Here is a 12,287-nt window from a genome sequence, read left to right on the forward strand (position 1 = left end):
ATTAGGAGTTCCCCAAGGCTCATCCCTCAGTCCGACACTATTCAACATTTATGTGTCGGACCTTGCCAACGTCATCAGGGCACATGGGATGAGCCTCACGTCCTATGCAGATGACACTCAATTGGTCCTCGCCGTCAAGAATGACGGGCCTCAAAAAGCCAACATGTTCAATCAGGGCATGCTGGCAATTGGGAACTGGATGGCCCACAACTGCCTGAAATTAAACTCCGATAAATCGGAAGTTCTAATTTTTGGCAATCTTTCCCCGGAGTGGTCCCCCCTTTGGTGGCCTTCACCCATGGGCCTGCCCCCAGACCCGGTTAACAAGGTGAGGAACCTGGGAGTCTTGTTCGACATTCGTCTGAACTTTTTACCACATGCTAACCAGATTTCCTCCTCAGCCTTTTATAAATTAAGGCTCATTAAGAAAATTCTGCCCTTTCTACCCGAAAATGCCGCCAAAACATTGGTGAGCTCCCTGGTACTCTCCACCCTAGACTACTGTAACGCTTTGTTTCTAGGTGCCCAGGAGAGAGTGCTATTGAAAATGCAGGCTATTCAGAACGCGGCCGCCAGGATCCTAGGGCGAATTCCCAAATACCAACCGGTGTCACCCACTATAAGACAACTTCACAGGCTACCGGTGAAGATGAGGATTAAGTTCAAGTCCCTGTGTTTGGTATACAAGGCTTTACACAATGCCGGACCAGTGTTCTTCACTCAGAACCTTACCCCCTACTGCCCTTCTAGAACACTGCGCTCCTCCAGTTCCTTTGAACTGGTGGTCCCCCGAACCAAATCTGTCAATTGGGGTGACCGCAGATTTCTCGTAGCTGCTCCGAAGCTGTGGAACACACTGCCTCACTCAATCAAGACCAGCACTTCCCTCTGGTCTTTCCGCAAGAACCTCAAAACATGGCTTTTTAATCAATGAACTTCAGCTCCCCTTGTTGGCTAAACATTGCAGTTACTTAGCGCCGAGATGCCCAAGGGCCTTCGTTCGCGCTTTATAAATGCTGTTATAAATAAATAAATAAATAATACCGGAGGACTGCTACCTGAAGCTTAGTGCAGCTTATCATCAGCACGGGACACTCCATCTGGGGTAACCATTCACTTTATAAACCTCCTAACATAATAGAAGGGCATCAGAGAAAGCAACGTCTGTAGCTCTTTGGGTAGTGGTTATTGTCTTAAAAATGTCAAAATCTCTGAAATACCAACACCTAAAATATCAAATCTCTGAAATACTTACTGCAACCCATTCATCTTCATGACCCACCCTGCTTCTACATGGCCCACTCAGAGAAAAAATCCTGGAGCCGGGCGTGCTGCAAGAGTGAGTAAAAGGAGCAGGGAGTGTCTGGTAGTGGATCAAAGAGGCGTGAGGTGGATTCCAGGCTATGCAGCCATTGATTTTCGGTGCGATGACATTTAATAGCGCCGGCTGCATCCTTCTGAGCAGAGCTTCGGGTACCGCACTATATCATCTATCGTCCCCCACTTCCTCAGCAAAGTAGTGCTAAAAAGGATTCAATTGGCACTACTATGCTATGCACGCCTCCTCTTACATTCATTCAGCCATTTAATGAGGTTCCTGAGAGATATCCCAAAGCAAAGCCCCCTAACTATTCAAATGACGTCTACCTTCAAATTACACTTTCCTTTACACACATGCCTCGTCTGCATAATTGAGGACTCCCTTCTTACGCAAAAATGCTCCATAATGTGTTCTCCCTAATTCTGATTTGCTCCCTGAATTTTTTCCCCTTTCCTCGTTCCTTCCACCTGCCGTCCTCAGCCCCTTTTCTCCTCAGTCCCTTCTTCTCCCAGCTTCCTCCTCTGGCGTGTTGGCGCGTCCCTTTCCTGCCTGCTCGAGCGGTACGGCGCTCCGCGGGTGTGGGCAGAGCTTTCTCATCACTCAGTAACCAAGTGACGCATCTCTAGATAGCAAGAGGGCGGACGAGGGCGAGAGGGGGCCCCTGGCGGGGAGAGATAATCCCAGACCTGCTTTTTGTTTGATCTCTTCCGATCGGGCACCTGTAAATAACACTTCATTTTTCTATCACTGACCACTTATCGCAGAGGTAATAGAAAGCAGGAAATTAACAGCAAAGCAGAAGACAAATAAAATCTGTACAGGTAATGATGAGAGCCAGGTGTGGGAGGTCTATCAGTGAAGCGACGACAGGTGCGGCTCTCGCAGGGCGCACGTGACTTAGACTAGAAGGAAGCCGCGTGAGGAGCTACGCATTGGCATGACGTTGACACTCTAGCCTCAAAGGCAGTAAAGCTGGCTTTCATGTCGAATTAACCTGTAAATCAGTTGTGAAAGCCAAACCATACACACATGCACGAATACTAGAGTGGCACATACTACATTGCAAAACAATAAACATGTGAAATGTATTTAATCATTGCAGTTTGTAAATACTGTCCACTCTAGTCACGTCCGACATCATCGGAGCCTGTGCACCTTTGGGTTAAGCCACTAGGCAGGCAAACTGCACAAAAGGGCTAAGCGGCCAACTAACTGGTGAGCGTTCTCTATCCAAAATAACATTACCTTGCATTACGTAAACCATTTGACCAATTAGGATGCCCACCCAACAATACAACGTTTTCCAAAATCGACTATACAGAGTAAAATGATTCCATTGCTATGACAACAAGTTTCATTGTGGTTAATGTACAGATAGTAAATATACTGTATGAAAGTTCCATGCTTTTAACAGGGTAGTTGTAAACAGTACAGAATACACATCACTGGAGGCGACGAGGTAGATTCACAAATTTTACATACATAAACTGCATCACTTAGAGCTCTGAGTCAGCCTTATTTTTAGATATGTTTGGGCCTATGAATGTAATTATCCCACGCTTTAAAGATTCACGAATCCAAATCGCAAGTGGATAACATCTTGGCCGCAAGCCAGGGCCTGCGCTATTACAAGGCGGTTATATTGCCTTTAGATATGTCTTTGCCAGGGCCGGCTCCTCCGTTGAAACGAAGGAGCATCACCCCACCTAAGTTACCGCCCAAAGATGAAAAATAAAATGGTACTACATTACCATTCTGCTGGAGCTGGTCTGTGCTTACGTTGAAATGTTTACCACCCTCTTAGAGTAGGTTTTCCAGTGAAAGACGGGGCAGCAGAGGCGATTGCATTATCTTGATGATTTCTTTTTTCTGTGCACAACGGGAGGCCTTGGAAGCATTTCAGAAGCTAATGAAGGTATTTAGTAGGCTTGGGCAGTAAATTCCGTTCCGCTCGCGGAATTTGCGGAATCTGGTAATTTCGCGTTCCGCAGAGAACGCGAAATTACCCAAAATGTTGTGTTCCGCGGCTTCACAGAATTTTTGCTTGTTCGCGTTCTCAAAATGTGTGTTTGCGAGATATTTCTCCCCGAGCACGAAAACAGCGATCGCGAACAGGAAAAAAGCATCGCGAACTAGCAATTCCGCGTGTTTGCGGAATTTCTGCGTGCTCACAGAGATTTTTTACCATTTCGCGGAACTTTGCGCAGCGCGACTACACAAATTCTGCCCACCTGAAGTATTTGGGTTGCCATTTTTATTGAGGACTATTTGAATTACTTGGGAAAGAGCTGGATTCCAAGGCAGGCGTGTCCAGGCTTCCCCAAGTGGTCAGAGCATTTATGAGGGTTGTAGTGAGACAGCTGAATTTCGCATTCCATATCATACCCTTGGGCCACCGATTTTCCAGGTCTGTTGACCAGGCCATGTTGGTTTAAAACAGAAACACCATTGCACCAGGTTGTCAAGTGAGGGGCAACAGGTCATAAGAATTTGGGAAGCATTTTTTAAATACTTCAACACTTCTGTGGCGAGGCCTAGCTCCATCATGACCAAAGGAGAGTTAGGTTTGTTTACGGACTTCGCTGGCAGCATAGGTTTTGGCAACATCTTGGGCACTTCTTGGTGTGCCCAATGTTGGCAAGCAGACTGGGTGGAATAGTACTAATGGCAAACGTAGAGGTTTTGGAGCTTTTTTCTATCCAGTCTCCCTCACAATCTGGCAAGACACGTTTCACATTCAATCTTTGATATTTTGGTCGGAGACAAGACTATAGTAGAGTGCATTAACCAGCAATCAGCTAAATGTAACAACATCTTGAACATCTATCTGGCGTATTGAACAATGTAGCAGATGCTCTGTCCTGTTTTAAGACGCAGGCTTTAAGGTATCATTACCCTAAAGCAGAGGAGTTCCCTTCACCATTCCGGGCCAACTCTGGCGGCTTGGTGCTCGAGCCTCCTAGACCTCATGGCTGCCAGTTTAGCACCCAGGGCATGGCGTACCTATGAGGGGGCATTTTGCGCTTTCTACAGGTTTCATTGAAAAGATGGGATGGGAAATTGTTTTCACCTGAGATAACTGCATTTCTGGGAGCCTTAAGGGAGGAGGGGAAGCCAGTGTCCTACACTAGGTGCTACACCGCAGTTATTTCCTTCATCGCAGAAATGCAGGGGCGCCCTGATAGACCAAGGTTTCCTTGTACAAAGGGCACAGAGGGGCTGGCAGAGGCTTGAGGGGATCAGACAAGATGCTTAGCATCCCATAGACCACTAAAACTAGGGAGGGTCATTGCCAGCCTAGAGAAAGTGTGCAGATCACTAGCTGAAGTATGCCTTTTCAAAGCCGCTTTCTGCTTGGCATTCTATGGGGCATTAAGGGTTGGGGAGATAGTGGCAAATAGCAATAGAGACAAACAAGGTGGTCTGCAGTTTGGGGGATATTGAATGGCAAACGGGTCCCTGGCAGTGATCATCACTCGCTCAAAGATCACCCAGATGGGTAGAGGGGAGCATCTTCTGCTGCACAGTGTGCAAGGAAATGAGTGCTACCCAATGTGGAACTTTGAGGTGTATAATGTACACTGCCCACCAGGGGCTTTAGGCAGTCTGTTCATCCACGAGGATCCAGTTTGTCAAAGTCCCCAGTGTGGCCCTGGCTTTGGTGTGTTAAGAACCTGCAGAGTACATCCCTAATTCTTTAGGACCGGAGCAGCCACCGCGGCAGCCAGCAAATGACTGGGAGGGCAATCAGTCCAAAGGAGATAGAAATCTGATTGCTATAAGAAGTATGTGAGATTAAACATGTTGTGATGATCTGCCATTAATCCTTTCCGTTCCTTTTTCAGCACTTTCCTGTCAACACAGGTGAAAGGAATGTTAAAGAGGTGTGGCTGCCTGATAATCCGTACTTTCCTGCCATTGCAGGAGCAGGCGGTGTTAAAGAAGTGCTGGTGTTAAGTCATTCCTATGTGAGGCATGCAAAGGTCTGTTATGCAGCTGGGGATTATGCAACATGCTCCAAAATTGCCGGATTCTGTCTAACCACAGTCCCAGTTGACCTGAGATCTTCGCTGAGCAGATTGTATCTTTGAAAGCTTACGCCCACAGAGGTGGTAATTGTGCATTTAGAAGGCAGTGATTTGACTAACCTGATTTGCCAATTTCAATTGATAGTCTCAAAGGTGGGTTGGCTCTCAATGATAGGTGTCACTTGTAACAAACATATAAATAGGAAATGTGGTTACTGTGCAAATTATGTTATTTGAACATAAATGTTTTTGTATGTGCAATAAAATATATCATGAGATCTCTCGATCTCAACTCCAAAAAGTAGTCTCAGGCTGAGTCATTAACTGTAAGTTTGCAAATTATTGACTCAACTTGAATTACTTCTAATACCAGGATCTCCAGGGTATTTGTGCCCACTTCTGAATGGATTCCAGATGGGGCTGCTGTTCAGTGGCAGGGCTGCCACACCAACAGGTATGGTTTCACGGGCTAGAAGGATGCACTGTCGATGCATGATGAAGGTAAATGGGACAATCCTTCTAGTTTCTTTAGCAAGGTTGTATTGAGGACTGGTAGTGTCCCATGACGCAAAGTCTTCAGTGGATACAGACAGCCCCTCTACAGCAAGGGGTCCTGCTGTTATCATCATCATTATGAAAAGGTTACTGTTGTTATCTAAGATGTAGTCCCGTAGGTTACAAAAGATGTAGATTTATTAAGTTCAGATCAGGTTACAAGTAAATCAGGTAAATCCCCACCAGGAGAGGCATCCTGCTGTTCGGCTCGTCTCACTCGAACAGTCCACTCATCCAAGCACAAACACTCTTAGCATTCCAACCATCTAATGACCTCACTCGCTGGTGGGCAGCAGGGACTTGGAACTCTGGGGCGGATGCATAGTAACTAAGACAAGTCACAACACATCTCCTTCTGTTAAAGAAACAATATGAAATTCAAATAAAACAATCAATGAGTCCCATAAAGAATCCTTCTGGATTAACATCAAATAAAAAGGATAAGTGATAACACAATATAATAAAAAACAGTCTTATGAATTGTAGAAAATGTAGATAATCACATCATGCATACTTCAGTAGAACTTAGAACACTAATAACAGCCCTAAGTCATACCCATCTTAGTTGCCAGTGTTGGAATCAAAGATGTAGTCTCATAAGTTACAGAATATGTAGGTTAATTACTAGGTTCAGATCAGGTTACAAGTAAATCAGGTAAAACCCCAACCGTAGCAGCAACCTGCTGCTAAGCCCTTCTCACTCCAATTGTCCACTCATCCAAGCACAAAAACTCTTAACATTCCAACCATCCAATGACCCCACTCACTGGCTGACCAGCAGGGACTAGGAACTCTGGGGAGAATGCATAGTAACTAAGTCAAGTCACAACAGTTAGGCCTTCAAAGGCTCAGACTTTCCAATTAATTAGAAGAAGCAGTCCAGAAGTTAAGCAGAGTTCCCACAATAGATCTTGTGGCGATCATGGGACATCCTTTCAACTATAGTGTTGTCGGCGAGCAAATCTATATGAAATGCTACCTCATGGGGCATGCCTACATCTAGAACCTGAAGCTGTGTAGGCCTTATATGGACTTTGGTGCTCCCTGACTGGAACCATCCCTTTGCTATTTAGGGAAACCCATATAATGATACTGAAACATTGTAATTAGGATGATAGACAAAAATACTGGTTTCAGTGCTTTAGGTAAAGAATGAATACACAAATCACAAATAAGGGTGTGATGTGAAAGTTTAGCAGCACAGCATATAAGTCATGAGTACAAAGAAGTCAGTACAGTTCTATATGAAGTCCGGTATATATTTGTCTACTAAGATGGGGAATCAGGGGCCTCTCTTGCTTGCAGAATTCACACTCTTATATAGGGACTTAGACAGACTTTCATACATTCTGTGGGAATACACACTTCTAAGGGTTTGGACCAATAGGAAACAGCTAGAAGAAAGATGTTACTACATAATACATTAGGGGAATTTCTCAGAATAGTAGTACATTGAGATTCAAACATTTTCACAACCATTGCTGTACAGTCAAGCTGGTACATTGTTTAACATAAGCCTGGGACAGTAAGAAACGTTCTTGGTTCAGTACAATGAGGAAATTGCTTTTAGAACACTTTATGCTTATTCAAGTGAAAAGTAGATAAGTTTAATTTAAACAGGACTCATTAGCAGTTATTGCATGATATATTGTGGTGTAAAGGCAAGATGGGAGACAGTGTAAACAAAATCTAATGTTAACATAAGCTCAAATCACAATGCTCTTTTTATTGACAGAAATCCAATGCTCACAACACCCCAGATGATTTTAATCATCATCCAAATTCTTTATTAACAACACATTATTCACTGTGGGGTTCGCTACTTAACGGGGGTGGCAGGGCGGAGGTTAATAAAAAAAAACACTTACCTACAGGCCGGCTGTTGCCTCTCGATCCTCTTTAGCTCCTTGATCGACTTCAGGATCAGGAACCAGAAAGCGCACAAGCTCCCAGACTCCCCTAGCGAATCACAACGCTGCCTTACAACTGTGTTGTGATTGGCCATTGTTTGGCGCTCAGAGAGGGCATAGGAGGCTGTACATGTTCTCCACCCACGCTGTGCAATACTGCTGTCAGAGATCAAGCAAAGTGTGCATAACTGTTTGGCCAGCCCAAGACGGCAGCCTAAACCATCATGCGTACTTAGAGTGTGTGGATCACTTCTCCCCCTGGCCCCTGCTCTGGCCAGCCCAGCTCCGCCCACACCTATGCAGGAACAGAAAAAAAGGTGAATAACCTTGTGGTATTATCATTTTATTTTTCATTTTCTAACTGCTCACAGAGCAGTGAGATGATGCTCCACCACCTTAGCGGAGGAGCCGCCGCTGATTATTCATCAAGTTTGGATTCTTCTGCTTAGTCTCTCCTAGATCCTTCAGGGCGTCATTAAGCTCAGTTTGCATTTCTTTAACCTTGACATCGAGTCATTTCCTCGTTCTTCCTTTAGGTGCTGGCAGCTACTTTGACCCACAATTCATTCCCTTTCGTAATGAAATTCTATGCAAAAGTTCAAGAAAATGAGTACACATGCAATTCCAATTAGTATGGTCAAAAGGGAGTTAAAGCAATCTTTACAATTCGTTCTCCTACACTACCCAGCCACTCTCCTATCTTACCAAACCCCATACTAATGGATCCAAAGAATGATATTAATCCTTCCCATGCACCTGATTCTTTCAGTTATTATGCTTGTGATGTTAGTAATCATCACAGGTTAGTAATTATCAGAGGTCCGATTCCTCACTCTGCTTCCATTGGGTCGAGAGAGGAATCGTACCCCTCAATTGTTATTGGAGCGAGGTTTCTACCAGCCCAGAGGTTCAATAGATATACTTATGTTATGACTTCACTTTAAGCCTCATTACGCCCAGTTCCTGGATTCATTTATCTCCTATCTTGGTATACTGAGAGCATGTATGTATTTGAGCCATCAACTATTCCCGAGATTTTGTGCATCTAACTAAGAACTTAGGATACCCTCCAGAGAAACTGGATGGTAACATTCAGATCTCTGCATGGGCTCTATCCTTGGAGCAGCTGCCACTATACTCAGACATTATTATATGATCTCAGACGATTCTACCATGGGATTTGTTGTTCATTCCCCCTTCCCCACCCCATCTCAAATCTTGCAAACAGTATATTTGAGCGCCCTAAGGGAGTTGTGACTTCTATCGTGGTCCTGACTGAAACGCGTGTCGGCACATGTTTCATTAGGAGTACTAGGATCACAACAATTGATTGTGTTGCCTACATAAATATATATAAAGTTGCATACTCCACTTATACAAATAGATTTAGGATCTACATCAAATATTTACATTATGTTTCCACCCATGAATTATATCTAAACATCTTAAGTGAACACAGCTCCACATTGTTCCTTTTATATTCTTTCTATCCCTGTTTTGGTTGCAGACATTTATCAAGATACAATGTATGTCAGTGAAAAATGGATGCCTGTGGTGTGTATGATATAATTGCAGGTGTGGTTGATGAGATTGAGTGACTGTAGGGGGATGAAGAAAAATATTTCTTGTAATCCACCAGAGTGCAGTTATTTTACCCATTTACAAAAATTATGTTCATAACTTGTTCACATTTATTGTGATCTAACCAAGATTGTTGTTTTCATTATCGAGGATGTTTTAAATTTATGGCTTGATGGTATTGGCGAGTTGTACCCAAATTATAGCAAGATATTCCGCTTATCCTGATCTGAGGCAGGTTTCTTCCTCTTTTTTTTTAAGGCATGTTTTACCCCTTGTTGCCTGCCTGCATATATATTTCCACAAGGGCCTTCTTCTTTTTTGGTTATCAATATAGCTGCCAAGCTACCAATCTATGCGAGGAATGTCGGCACAGCATTCTCGAGTATGAATGACTTTGCAAACGTCGCCATCCTTCACAAGAAGTAAATCCAACGCAAGGCGATTTTCCATAATCATAGCTCACAATACAAGCAAAGATTTATTAATCACTGTCAGTGCACCTGCAGTATTCGTTACACGTCCATCAAGTAAAGTGGACAATTTTCTAATCTTCACATCATTCAATACTACTCCTATAGAGGGTATAAGTGCTCTGTAAATATCACTGAGAATCTGATTAAAACTATGCTTAGTTCATCTAATATATTACTCAAGAGAAAAATCAAACTCATTAGTATGGTAGATCCAGGGAAAAACGAATGTGGTGTAGCAGCTGCTAGCCTAATTGTGCAATAGCTGGAAATAAGCAGATGCAACACTCACATAGCACCCGATTATGATGTCAGGCGGATCATTACAGATGGGCCATTGGTCCGACCGCCGCATTACAATGCAGGCGGTCAGACCGCAGAGGTTGGGGGGAAAGACCGCCGCCTCTGACAGGATCTAAGATCCCGTCGGGCGGCAGTCGAGTTTGTATCCTTGCATTGAGGTGGTGCCTCGCGCAAGCATTGTGGTAGAGATTACAATGTCCCTTTCCAGCCTTTTCATGGCGGTCAGACCGCCATGAAAAGGCTGTCGCAAAGTGTCCCAAGAAGGGTCCCAAGAAGGGTCCCCGTCCCCTGTGGGCCACTGTAAAGTAGCCATGGGGCACATGTAGTGCTCCAAAGGAACTTCATCAGGGCTCAGACATATATGTAGCATATTCTGTAATTTCATCCGTTAACTTTTTGATTGGCGTACCTGCTGAGCTTCGGGACACAGAAGACCCCGATTACATTTCAGGGCCTGATTTGCTTGAACTGTAAAACACCACCCAGGGAGGTATACAGATAGAGTTTCTTTAGTGCTATTCTTGCTTTTTTGTTTTGCCAAATGAATCGTGAAAGCATTGTGTCTAATTTATGGTGGAAGTCATTAGAGAATAGTAAGAGGAGCATACTGATTATGTAATTAATTATTGGTGTGATCATCATCTTAATGGTTTCTATGCACCCCCACCATGTGATAAACTTAGGAGATCAGCTATCTAGTAAGGTTTTGGTTTTTTTCAAGGGTGAGTTTTTTGTTATTTTGAATGGTATCTATTATGTTTGAATCAAATTCTACCCCTAGTTTTTTGATGTATTGAGGCTGCCAGGAAAGGTGTGAGTTCCCTAGTATGTCTTTTGTGTAACGTGGGTTGAGGGATTTAACTTCTGAGTTTTCCCTATTCAGTTTATATTCGGAAACTTCATAGTACTGCTCTATAGTTTCCATTAGAGCCTGGATAGATGGGCCTGAGTTTTCCATGGTTATTAATATATTGTCTGCATAGGAAGAATGTTTAACTATTTTTCCATTAAAATTGATTCCTGAGATATTGGGGTTGCCTTTAATGTTTAGGATAAGGGGTTCTAAAGCTAATGAGAAAAGGGATTGGGAAAGCGGGCCTCCCTGTAGCCTAAGCGGGTGCGATAAGAAACCATTGATGCAAATACAGGCACTTGGATTTGCATATAGAGCTATCGTCATTTTTTGAAATTTGTTACCTAGGTTAAAAGTATTAAGGGATTGTTTGAGGAAGGTCCATGATACTCTGTCAAACCCTTTTTCGGCATCTAGTGTAATCGCAACAGAGGCTTAACTAATGATGAAGCTTTATCTAGGATATGGCACAGGAGATGAGTGTTTTCGTTTGACATGCGATTTTTAAGGAAGCCAACCTGCAAATCACTTATTAAATGTGGCAAGAATAGGTTGAGACGTTTGGCTAGGATCTTTGCATAGATTTTACAGTCCAAATTAATCAAGGAGATGGGCCTGTAGTTTTTGTCTAATGTTAAGTATTATATCCTTTCCTTCTGGATTACTACAATGTTGGCTTCTGCTGTACTACCTGTGATAACACCTGTATTTGAAAAGGGGTTAAACAGTTTTAACATGGTCGTTGAAGTGACTGGGAAAATATTTTGTAGAATTTTCCTGGGAAGCCATCGAGGCCAGGTGTTTTGTTTTCTTTTAGCATGTCAATTGAGTTGCCTATTTCAGTCAGCGTAAATGGTTTGCATAGATGAGTTTTATTTTCTTCTGATAGTCGGGGTATTTGCAGCTTACTCTGGTACTTTTGGCATTGTTCAGAGTTGATAGGTTCGTCGTCTATATACAGTCATTCATAGAATTGTCTAAAAGTGTTTAGAATTGTTTCTGGGTTAATAAGTACTTTATTCTTATTGTCTGTGATCATTGTTATCTTTTTTTGATTTTGTGCTTGAGGTATGAGGCCAGCAGTTTGATGGCTTTATTACCTTCGCAGAGTTTGAGGCCGTTGAATTTGTTAATCCACACACAGCTTTTTCACTTAAAATTTAGTTATATTCATATTTTTTGCAGGTGAGGTGGGAGAGAGTATCTTTTCCTAGGTTTCTGATATGTGAGAGTTTTAGTTGTTTCATTTATTCCTCTAGTTTCATC

This window comes from Lissotriton helveticus, chromosome 7 (assembly GCF_964261635.1).
Source record: "Lissotriton helveticus chromosome 7, aLisHel1.1, whole genome shotgun sequence".
Taxonomy (NCBI): domain Eukaryota; kingdom Metazoa; phylum Chordata; class Amphibia; order Caudata; family Salamandridae; genus Lissotriton; species Lissotriton helveticus.